The 11,086-nt window shown below is 44.1% G+C and overlaps 1 pseudogene; it reads right to left on the bottom strand.

Moving 5' to 3' along the window:
• Window positions 1-8,979: 8,979 nt before the first annotated feature.
• On the bottom strand, window positions 8,980-9,721 carry LOC124712273 (annotated as a pseudogene).
• Between the last annotated feature and the right edge of the window lie 1,365 nt (window positions 9,722-11,086).

The raw sequence follows: 11,086 nt of genomic DNA on the forward strand, positions 1-11,086 counted from the left end.
AACGGTGAGGATCCAAAACCTGAATCTACAGTATTTGCGAGATCGTGTCGTGTCATTTCGGCTTCCTGTGGCGAGCTATTGCCGACCGGTCGATCGATAATGCTTCCCTCTTCACTAATTGTTTCACTGTCCACGCCATTGTTTGACGCCCGCTCCATTTCCCTGTGCACAGTTACCAAATTACTACTTTGAACATTAGTAAATTCATTACTCGGCGGCGCTGATAAGCTACGCTCGTCATCACTATTATTTCTCAGTTTAGTTTGGAGCCTAGTGTTACGTTTTTCACACGCCATTATTGTCACAGTATTTCACACGACAACACAGAAAAACACAATTTGAAGATCAAAAATAAGAGAACACATTAACATAGCACTGAAAATAATATCTAGTTAATTGCAAGCGCAGCTGCGAAATACTTGGTGCAAATCTACATGCATGCCACAACTGTTTTACTATACAACAATGAAAGACTGCAACTACAAAGGAAATTCTCTCTACAATTACGCGCTAGCAATAAACAAAAGCTACACTAAATACACAAACTACAAGAAAAAATCAGAAGATTCCAGTGAGGTATCCTAGGCTAAGGGTCGACATATGAAACGTCCCCTTAATACGATTATACAGGACTGTGCTTAACCTGACACACAATATTTTGTTAGCGCAACGCAATCTGACTTTCAAAATTCCCTACAAAAGATTGGCCCTGACTAACATTAAACTATACCTTTCACAAATCACTTACCTCACAAAAATCTTCGCTGCTCAAGCTACTGCAATACAGCGAGCGCCACTACTGCCAGCTAAATAAAAGATTCAAACTACTGAAGGCACTAACTACTGATAGGGATAGTTAGCAAATGAAAGATATTAATAGAGAAGAAACAATGTATTTACCTTAATATCATCACAAGTCATAATATATATCAGTTCATGACAAATTACAAAACTCCGCCATCTCTCTCCCCACATTCACCACTGCTGGCGGCTCACCTCCAACTGCGCAACGCTACGCGCTGTTCACAGCCAGCTGCCGCTGCCCAACACTACAATGGCAGACAACAATGCAAACTAGCCACAGACTGCACACAGCACAGCCAGTGATTTTCATATTGAGCGCTACGTAACGTTGCCAATAAGAAAACATAAACAGCCTACTTACAATATATTGATAAATCCCCATAAAAAAAAGTTAAGGGGCGTAATGTGTCGATAGCGGGGTGGCCAGGGTGTTGGACCGTTCCTTCCAATTCACCGATCGGGATCGGGAAATGTTTCATCCAGGAAATCACGCACTGTAAAAGCCCAGTGATCGAGAGGGGGAGGGGGGGGGGGGGAGGTTGCTCCATCTTGCTGGAAAATTGGAAAATTATCCATGGTTGATATTCTTCTAACTGTGGGGCAATGAACTGTTGCAAATCGTGTAAGTAAATGTTTGCGGTAATGGATTTTTCCGCGAAGAAAAACCTTGTTATGCGTGAGGCCGCAACAGACATTAACTTTTTCGCTATCTCGCTGTACGGTAGCATGTGGAGACTCTGAACCCCATATACGGACATTATGCCTATTAACCATTCTACAGAGATGAAAGGTGGCTTCATCGGTAACGCATATTCGATTTAAGTAATCGTTAGCGCCATCAACCCTGTTGAGAATCTCAGCACATGTCAGAAAATCATTCGGTTGCAAGGCCTGCATGATTTGCACTTTGTAAGCGTGCAACCTAAGCCTTTCCTGAAGAATCTTCACCATACTTGCTTGCGGTATTTGAAGTTTACGTGATGCTTGACGAGTTGATTTAGACAGACTCCGTTGAAACGATCAACAGCTGCATCACTCACACGAGGCCAGCCACTTCGAGAACGACCTTCAACGCTGCCTCCAGAATGAGATTTCCACTCTGCAGCGGAGTGTGCGCTGATATGAAACTTCCTGGCAGATTAAAACTGTGTGCCCGACCGAGACTCGAACTCGGGACCTTTGCCTTTCGCGGGCAAAGAAGCTTCTGTAAAGTTTGGAAGGTAGGAGGCGAGATACTGGCAGAAGTAAAGCTGTGAGGACCGGGCGTGAGTCGTGCTTCGGTAGCTCAGATGGTAGAGCACTTGCCCGCGAAAGGCAAAGGTCCCGAGTTCGAATCTCGGTCGGGCACACAGTTTTAATCTGCCAGGAAGTTTCAACGCTGCCTGTTTCGTAAAACTTTGAATACCATCTCTTTGCTGATTTAACGTTAGGAGGGCTGCATCCATAAGAAGCCTGAAATTTACGCTGAATACTGATGGGCGATTTTGTTTCGTGAAACCAAAGCACACATTGCGCTTTCTCCTGCTTCGACGCCATTTCGCCAGCAACTAACGTGACCTAATAGACCGCCGGCCGGAGCGGCCGTGCGGTTAAAGGCGCTGCAGCCTGGAACCGCAAGACCGCTACGGTCGCAGGTTCGAATCCTGCCTCGGGCATGGATGTTTGTGATGTCCTTAGGTTAGTTAGGTTTAAGTAGTTCTAAGTTCTAGGGGACTAATGACCTCAGCAGTTGAGTCCCATACTGCTCAGAGCCATTTGAACCATTTGAACCTAATAGACCGTGTCGGCGTTGTGGAGCACTAGCGCCATCTATTGGTCACAACAGTTAGTAACACTAACCTATGCAACGGCATCAAATGTAACTTATTATGTCAAACGGTTATTCTGTTATAAAATTTTATAATCAGGGCAAGACTTTGTGCTCACCCTGTATATTTACTAGATTGCCAGCAAGACAAATTCCCATTGCAAGACCTGTCTTGGCTGTAGTATTGGTTAACATCTTTGACGGCCGGCCGGTGTGGCCGTGCGGTTCTAGGCGCTTCAGTCTGGAACCCCGTGACCGCTACGGTCGCAGGTTCGAATCCTGCCTCGGGCATGGATGTGTGTGATGTCCTTAGGTTAGTTAGGTTTAAGTAGTTCTAAGTTCTACGGGACTGATGACCACAGATGTTAAGTCCCATAGTCCTCAGAGCCATTTGAACTATTTTTGACATCTTTGACAACAACATAATAAGTCATATACATTATAAACCCCGATTAATCTCATTTATGTTAATTTGAGGGAGTCTTAGAAACCATACAAAATTAACAGAACATCACCAAAAACTTCTGTGAAGGCCTCGACGTAAAACGCGATTGCATACTGAAAGTAATATCTCCGATTTTTTTAAAGAAAACAAACATTATTAGTATTATACATCCATTCTTCATGTCTACATATTTGTAGCGTCCTACCGCTAGAGAACTCCGAATTATAGCATGTAACATGGCGATGTCTAATGTAACAACGTCGGTGAGTGAGGAACAGCGTGCTGTAATCGAGTTTCGAATTGAAGATTTCGCCCGCATACAAGTACTGATTGTACAAAAGCGAGAAGAAAGAATAAATGTGATGCCTGCCCACAGACGTCATATAGGTATCTCTAGAAGAAGCTGGGCATTTTAAATGCGCGGTCACAGTGCACTATTCGCTAACGAGATTCCATCAGAGTTTGGGGAGAACAGTGATGTCCATACCTATAGCACTAGAAGAAAAAATTATTAATCATTGTTAAAGCTTTTAGTGGCTCAGAAAGCAGTTCAGTACGCAGGAACAAAAAATTTTTTACCATTGGCCCAATAATAAGAGTCTGACAGGTGGCAAGATTTAAATCTAACTACACGCATCAAAAAAAGTTTTCCATCACTCCGATTCCCAGAACTCCTGAAGATAGACGTTGACTGTGGATAAAAAAAATGGTTCAAATGGCTCTGAGCACTATGGGACTTAACATCTATGGTCATCAGTCCCCTAGAACTTACAAGGGAACCTCCCCATCGCACCCCCCTCAGATTTAGTTATAAGCTGGCACATTGGATAGGCCTTGAGAAACTGAACACAGATCAATCGAGAAAACAGGAAGAAGTTGTGTGGAACTACGAAAAAAATAAGCAAAATATACAAACTGAGTAGTCCATGCGAAAGATAAGCAACATCATGTACATTTTTGGCTTAGTGGCGCCGTGGTCCCGTGGTTAGCGTGAGCAGCTGCTGAACGGAAGGGTCCTGGTTCAAATCTTCACTCGAGTGAGAAATTTAATTTTTTATTTTGAGACAATTATCAAAGTTCAGGTACTCACACATAATCAACTTCGGTCTCCAAAATTCCAGTTCATGTTCAGATTTGCTTGGACATATGCAGGATTTGACGGTCTACACGCGGAAGAATTTGAAAACGTTAAAAACATATGTTTTGACAGAGCACAGGGAAAACTGTGCGACTGTGAAACTGTTGCATTTATTTGTTGCAGTTAATGTGACAAACTCTTATATTTTCATCACTTTTTTGGGAGTGATTATGACATCCACAAGAAAACCTAAATCGGGCAAGATAGAAGAATCTTTTCACCCATTCGCCAAGTGTACAAGTTAGGTGGGTCGACAACATATTCCTATCATGTGACGCACATGCCGTCACCAGTGTCGTATAAAATATACCAGAGGTGTTTTCCTGTGGAGGAACTGGTTGACCTATGACCTTGCGGTCAAATGTTTTCGGTTCCCATTGGAGACGCACGTCCTTTCGTCTACTAATCGCACGGTTTTGCGGTGCGGTCGCAAAATACGGAGACTAAACTTATTACAGTGAACAGAGACGTCAATGAACGAACGGACAGATCATAACTTTGCGAAAATAAAGAAGGTAAAATTTTCACTTATGGGAAGACTTGAACCGAGGACCTTTCGATCCGCAGCTGCTCACGGTAACCACGAGACCACGGCGCAATTGAGCCCACAATGTTCTTAATGTTGCATATCTTCTACATGGACTACTCACTTTGTATATTTTGCTTATTTTTTTCATAGTAAGACACAACTTCTTCCAGTTTTCTCGATTGATCTGTGTTCCGTTTTTCAAGGCCTATCCACTGTACCAGCTTATAACTAAATCCGAGGGGGGTGCGATGGGGAGGTTCCCTTGTTAGAACTACTTAAACCTAACTAACCTAAGGACAGCACACAACACCCCATCATCACGAGGCAGAAAAAATCCCTGACCCCGTCGGGAAATCGAACCCGGGAACCCGGGCGTGAGAAGCGAGAACGCTACCGCACGACCACGAGCTGCGGACGACTGTGGATATTGTGTCACAGACACGGCCCCTTTGACTGTTCAGAGAAGTCACTAAATCCACCCAAAGATTTAAACAACCATGCATGAGCAGTGCCTATTAGACGGACGGCGCCCGAAGGCAGATCTGTTCGTCATTCCACCAGGAAGGAGGTACACGGCTCATGTTGTCTGCAGTTCAACTATGCCTAGACAGTCAATGCCGCGGTTCGATCGCGTCCGCATTGTTACTTTGTGCCAGGAGGGGCTGTAAACAAGGAAGTGTCTAGGTGTGTCGGAGTGAATCAAAGCGATGTTGTTCGGACATGGGGGAGATACAGAGAGACAGGAACTGTCGGTGACATGCCTCGCTTAGGCCGCCCAAGTGCTACTACTGCAGTGGATGACCGCTACCTACGGATTATGGCTGGGAGGAACCCTGACAGCAACGCCACCATGTAATAATGCTTTTCGTGCAGTCACAGGACGTCGTTTCACGACTCAAACTGTTCGAAATAGGCTGCACGATGCGCAACTTTACTCCAGACGCCCATGGCGAGATCCAACTTTGCCAACCACGACACCATGCAGCACGGTACAGTCGGGCCCAACATGCCGAATGGATCTCTCAGGATTTGCATGATTTTCACTTCACTCTCTTTGGTTTCAACCAAACAATCGTCGGGGATGTGGTTGAAGGCAACCCGGTCAGGCAGAACTCTAAGGTGCCTTCACAGTACTCGTGCTCGCCGGACTTGTACTCACCATACTCGTCATACTTGTCATACTTCTCTGACTTGCGCTCGTGCTGCTTATATCTTCATCCACACTACTCCAGTTGCTTGCCAGGCTTTAGCTCGTGAGGATCCACACCGTACTATAGTTCAATTCTTTTATCTTGACGGCTCGCGCATGCCCGCCCAGACGCGGGAGATTGCTGCGTTGCCAGTTGCACACGACGCACGCGCCAATAGAAGCAGCGCCATAGTATAGCATATTTCGCAAGCTTACGTTTAGGGGGGAGCGCGCAGTTCATGAAGTAAAGCCACCACGGCCGCATTAACCCTTTCGCAGGTACAAAGACGTGCTCCCTGCATTCCGCGCTGTGCGCGATTTTGTCACTGCACTGCTCGCCTGTGCAGACACATCGTGTTCCGACTGCTTTCACACTCTTATCATTCGATTCCACAAAAATTATTTGCCCCAAAAGTTAGATTTTTACACATCTTCTCGACTGATACCTTCCCCCCATAAATGACTAAATTTTGTTTCGATGTTCAACGCAGTTATTATGCAGCATTAAATATAGTAAACCATTGCACGAAATTTTGAAGAGTTTGCAGAGGTAAAAGTCCATAGAGTATACTTTCCGTATGGTCGATTTTAGTTGCCACAATGTTGAGAATGAAATGTGGACAAGATACCTAAATTTCATATAAAATTTACTGTATAACAATATCTCATTTAAGTACCACATAGGTGTCGTATGTAATATTGAGAAATATTCCGTCTTTCGCGACTGTAACAAAAGTTTTATTTACACTGAGCACGTTTGGCTTTATTTTAAAGCACTTCAATCAATCAAAAGGAAGTAGACAAAATACATTAAACAAAACTGTGGACTTACATAAACATTAGGACTTGAATATACCGTCTATCAGTGAAGTGCTCTGAGCTATGTCAAATATAATTTTTGTGTGTGGCACACACAAACATCATTTATTTGCTAAAACACTGATCAGCCAACACAAACGTTGAATATTGTGTTACCGCAGCACAAAACTACGAAAGATGACTTGGCAATGGAGGAGACAAAATACTGTCCACTGAAGATGCTTCAAAAGAGAAAAACGCGTCTGGTCTAAATAAGTCGCTTATTACAGTTGCAGAAGAGGAATATATTTCAGTACCATTGGTAAAACTGCGACTGTGGACCAAAAACAAGAAAGAGAACATGAGTACCATTGTGTATGTGCCATACCTTTCATTGATTGAAGTGCTTTAAAATAAAGCCAAACGCGTACGGTGTAAATCAAACTTTTATTACAGTCACGAAAGACGGAATATTTCTCAATATTACATACGACACCTATGTGGTACTTAAATTAAATGAGATATTGTTATACAGTAAATTTTATATGAAATTTAAGTATCTTGTCCACATTTCATTCTCAACATTGTGGCAACTAAAATCGACCATACGTAAAGTATACGCTATGGACTTCTACCTCTGGAAACTCTTCAAAATTTCGTGCAATGGTTTACTACATTTAATGCTGCATAATAACTGCGTTGAACATCGAAACAAAATTAAGTCATTTATGGGGGGAAAGTATCAGTCAAAAAGACGTGTAAAAATCAAATTTTTGGGCCAAATAGTTTTTGTGAAATCGAATGATAAGCGTGTCAAAGCAGTGGGAACACCATGCGTCTGCACAGGCGAGCAGTGCAATGATGACAAAATCGCCCACAGCGCAGAATGCGGGGAGCACGTGTCTGCAGCAGCAAAAGGGTTAGTGAAGAGACAAAGCACTAGAAATTTCCAAAAATTGCATTCAAACGAATATAATTCGTGAAGTAAGGCACTTCGACATTGTTTTTAAATAATGAAAATATTAAGCACCGCACAAGGTTTGAACTCATAACCTTCTACATAGAAGCCAAACACCTTAACTGATACGCTATTGCGGTTCATCCACCCAGAGGATGCCATGAGGACTCTAACACGTCACGCAAAATACTGACAAACACTGTTGGTATAATTATGAATTACTCACGCTTCGTCGAAGTACAATAGGAAATAAACAATTACCGCTGTTCTTTATTGCGAAAAAGCAGTATAAAAGAAAGTCTGCTATCAAGACATTGCTTTTGTTCTATTACTTTATTTATGACTGAACGTTTCTAAAACTGAAGACACTCGTCCATGCTCTGCACTGCAATCGAGATCTGGCAACGTCGTTCTCTGTTCATTGGCTGACTGTGTTTTGTGACGTCAGATGCGCAGAACGAACCTAAACTCGGCCGCCAACATAAATGGCGCGCACTTTAGCAGGTGTGACAAGTGCCAGTTTCCTAATTTAAAAATGGACGAAGTGGTTATAGCAAGTGCCAGCTTCCTTGTGATGCGCCTTTTAGCTGAGGAAGAGGATAGAAGAAAACGCTACGAAGTCCCAAGAAAACGCGGGTGGTGGATGACCACAGTTTTCAGAAGCAGAAGAAGATATAGTGGGAGTGATTTGATGGATGGCTTGGATGTTGAAAACATACATTTCAAGACATTTTGTCGTATGTCCGCATCACATTTTGAATATCTGATAAAGTTGGTAGGACCGAAAATATCAAAGGCTGACAGCAAATTTCAGAAAGCTATACCAGTTGCTGAGCGGTTGGCACTTACGCTCAAATACCTAGCAACCGGCGATTCCTACACCAGCCTCAGTTTTTTATTTAAAGTCTCCAAGCAAGTGATATCAAACATTGTTCCTGAAGTATGTGCAGCTCTTACTGGCAACTTGAAGGAGTTGGTAAAGGTAAGTTAATAAATTATACAAATTTTGTTATTAATGCAGCCGCGCGGGATTAGCCGAGTGGTCTGAGGCGCTGCAGTCATGGACTATGCGGCTGATCCCGGCGGAGGTTCGAGTCCTCCCTCGGGCATGGGTGTGTGTGTCCTTAGGATAATTTAGGTTATGTAGTGTGTAAGCTTAGGGACCTTAGCAGTTAAGTCCCATAAGCTTTCACACACATCTGAACATCTGTTATTAATGCACTTTTATTCACCAGGTAATAAGCAAAAGAAATAAAAACATTTAGATTTAAAGAATGAGAAACAGTTAAACGCAAATATTATTATTTTTAATTATAAATGAAGCAGATCCAGAAAATGTGGAGAGCCTTGTTCGGTGTTGTCAGAAGTAGAAGTAGATGCCTGATGGAAGTTGCTTTGCATCTGCTCATGGGCATGAACTTGTTGAGTTGAAGGAACCGGTAAATGCGACGAGCAACTGTAGTCGCTGTTGGTTGAACTCGGTCCTGAATGTTCGAAACAGCCGCTTTCTGCTCTGAAAATTATGTCGGAAAATTCTTTTTAACATAAGCACGTGTTCTGTTGTCCATGGACCGTAGAACGTTCGCTATGTACTCTCCATAGGCGTCAAACTCGTCTCTGGTTTTAGACAAATCAGTGGAGACAGAACTAAAAAGGGTCTGAACCCCATTTGTTAATAGTTTGTTTATACATTTCCAAAAATAAATACATTTTACTTACATCTGTATTGATTGTCTTCTGCGGCTGATATTTGCAGTGCAGAAATTCAAATGCTTTGAAAGTGAACCAGTTTGGAGCGTTCACTTCCTCAAACCCAGCGCCAGACTTCCCAAGCTCAGTCTTCTTCTGGCGGACTTTCTGTAAGTGGCTAATAAGCTGGTCTTTTTTTTTTTTTAATTAGGCCACATCCACGCCGAGGTCTGTCGCGATGGAATCCCACGCTTCACTTTTTTTTTAATTTTATTTTATATTGGGAATTTGTTGCATCCCACAGCACAGGGTATTGTTCATAAGTAATTATGAATTTAATGACAAAATCGTCGGTCCACTCCATTTCAAAAGAGAAACCGATGTCCACAACACCGAACAAGAATAATACCAAGACCAAAGTGTACGAGTGCAGCGAGCCAACTGGTAAGTGCTTTGTTGCCGTCCACACCACTCGCGCAGCTCGACGCGCATCTATTTGATGTACCGACAACATCCGGAGCCAGACAAGCCATAAGCTCGGGCGGCTCGTAAGCCTGTTCCACGGCGAGCCCTCGAAGCCTACCTCCGTCCACATTACTCGTAAGGCTCGCAAGTCTCACAAGTGCACGAGCCACACTAGTAGTGTGGACGCACCTTTAGACACACTGTCCAGCGAGGGCAGCAAGGTGGAGGTCCGCTGCTGTTTTGGGGTGCCACTATGTGGGGCCGACGTACGCCGCTGGTGGTCATGGAAGGCGCCGTAACAGGAGTACGATACGTGAATGCCATCCTCCGAGCGATAGTGCAACCATATCGGCAGCATATTGCCGAGGCATTCGTCTTTAATGGACGACAGTTCGCGCCCCCTTTGTGCACATCCTGTGAATGAGTTCCTTCAGGATAACGACATCTCTCGACTAGAGTGGCTAGCATGTTCTCCAGTGTGCATGTCAGGATGTGGCTGAGGTGGAAGTGGGGTCTAAAAAAGAACAAGTGTTAATTTTTCAACTCCGGTCGGCAAACTGACTCCCGTTTATTGAGAAAACATTTACTGATTGACCTAGCCAGGGTACATTATGGCCCTAAGGCGCAAACAGATTGGGCCGGGGCTCAAAAAGTACACGGAGGCAACCGGCCAATGCGTCTGATCTCGTCGAGGGCCTGTCAGTAAATGAGGGCTATCCACACGCCTCGTCCGCGCAGCTCGGCGCGGTGGGCGCTCACACGTGATCTCCTGGACCTTTCTGACTGGCTGCTGTAGGAGCTCTGCCTAGGCAAGCGACGCTTCCCTAGGCGTCACCCCGTCATCAGAAAGGTTGTTTGTTCGTCGAGCACGTGAACAAGACGTGGGATAGCGGCACATACTGGAAAAATCTGATGTGTCGCCAACCCAGGGCCCGTGCACGGCTTTGTGAAGATCCATTGCCATCCATAGCTCACGCATTTTAAAAAAAATTCCCTTTTCATTTATTGAAAATAAAGGACTCCCGTACTCAATCTGTCAGCACCTGTACACCAGACATTAACCTTATCGAACATGCCTGGGATACATGGCTGTTTATGGACGACGCGACCCACCAACCACTCAGGGATCTACGGCGAATCGCCGTTGAGGGGTGGGACAATCTAGACCCACAGTGCCTTGATGAACTTGTGGATAGTATGCCACGACAAATACAGGCATCTATCAATGCAAGAGGACGTGCTACTGGGTATCAGAGGTACCGGT

This window comes from Schistocerca piceifrons, chromosome 8 (genome assembly GCF_021461385.2).
Source record: "Schistocerca piceifrons isolate TAMUIC-IGC-003096 chromosome 8, iqSchPice1.1, whole genome shotgun sequence".
NCBI classification, from domain to species: domain Eukaryota; kingdom Metazoa; phylum Arthropoda; class Insecta; order Orthoptera; family Acrididae; genus Schistocerca; species Schistocerca piceifrons.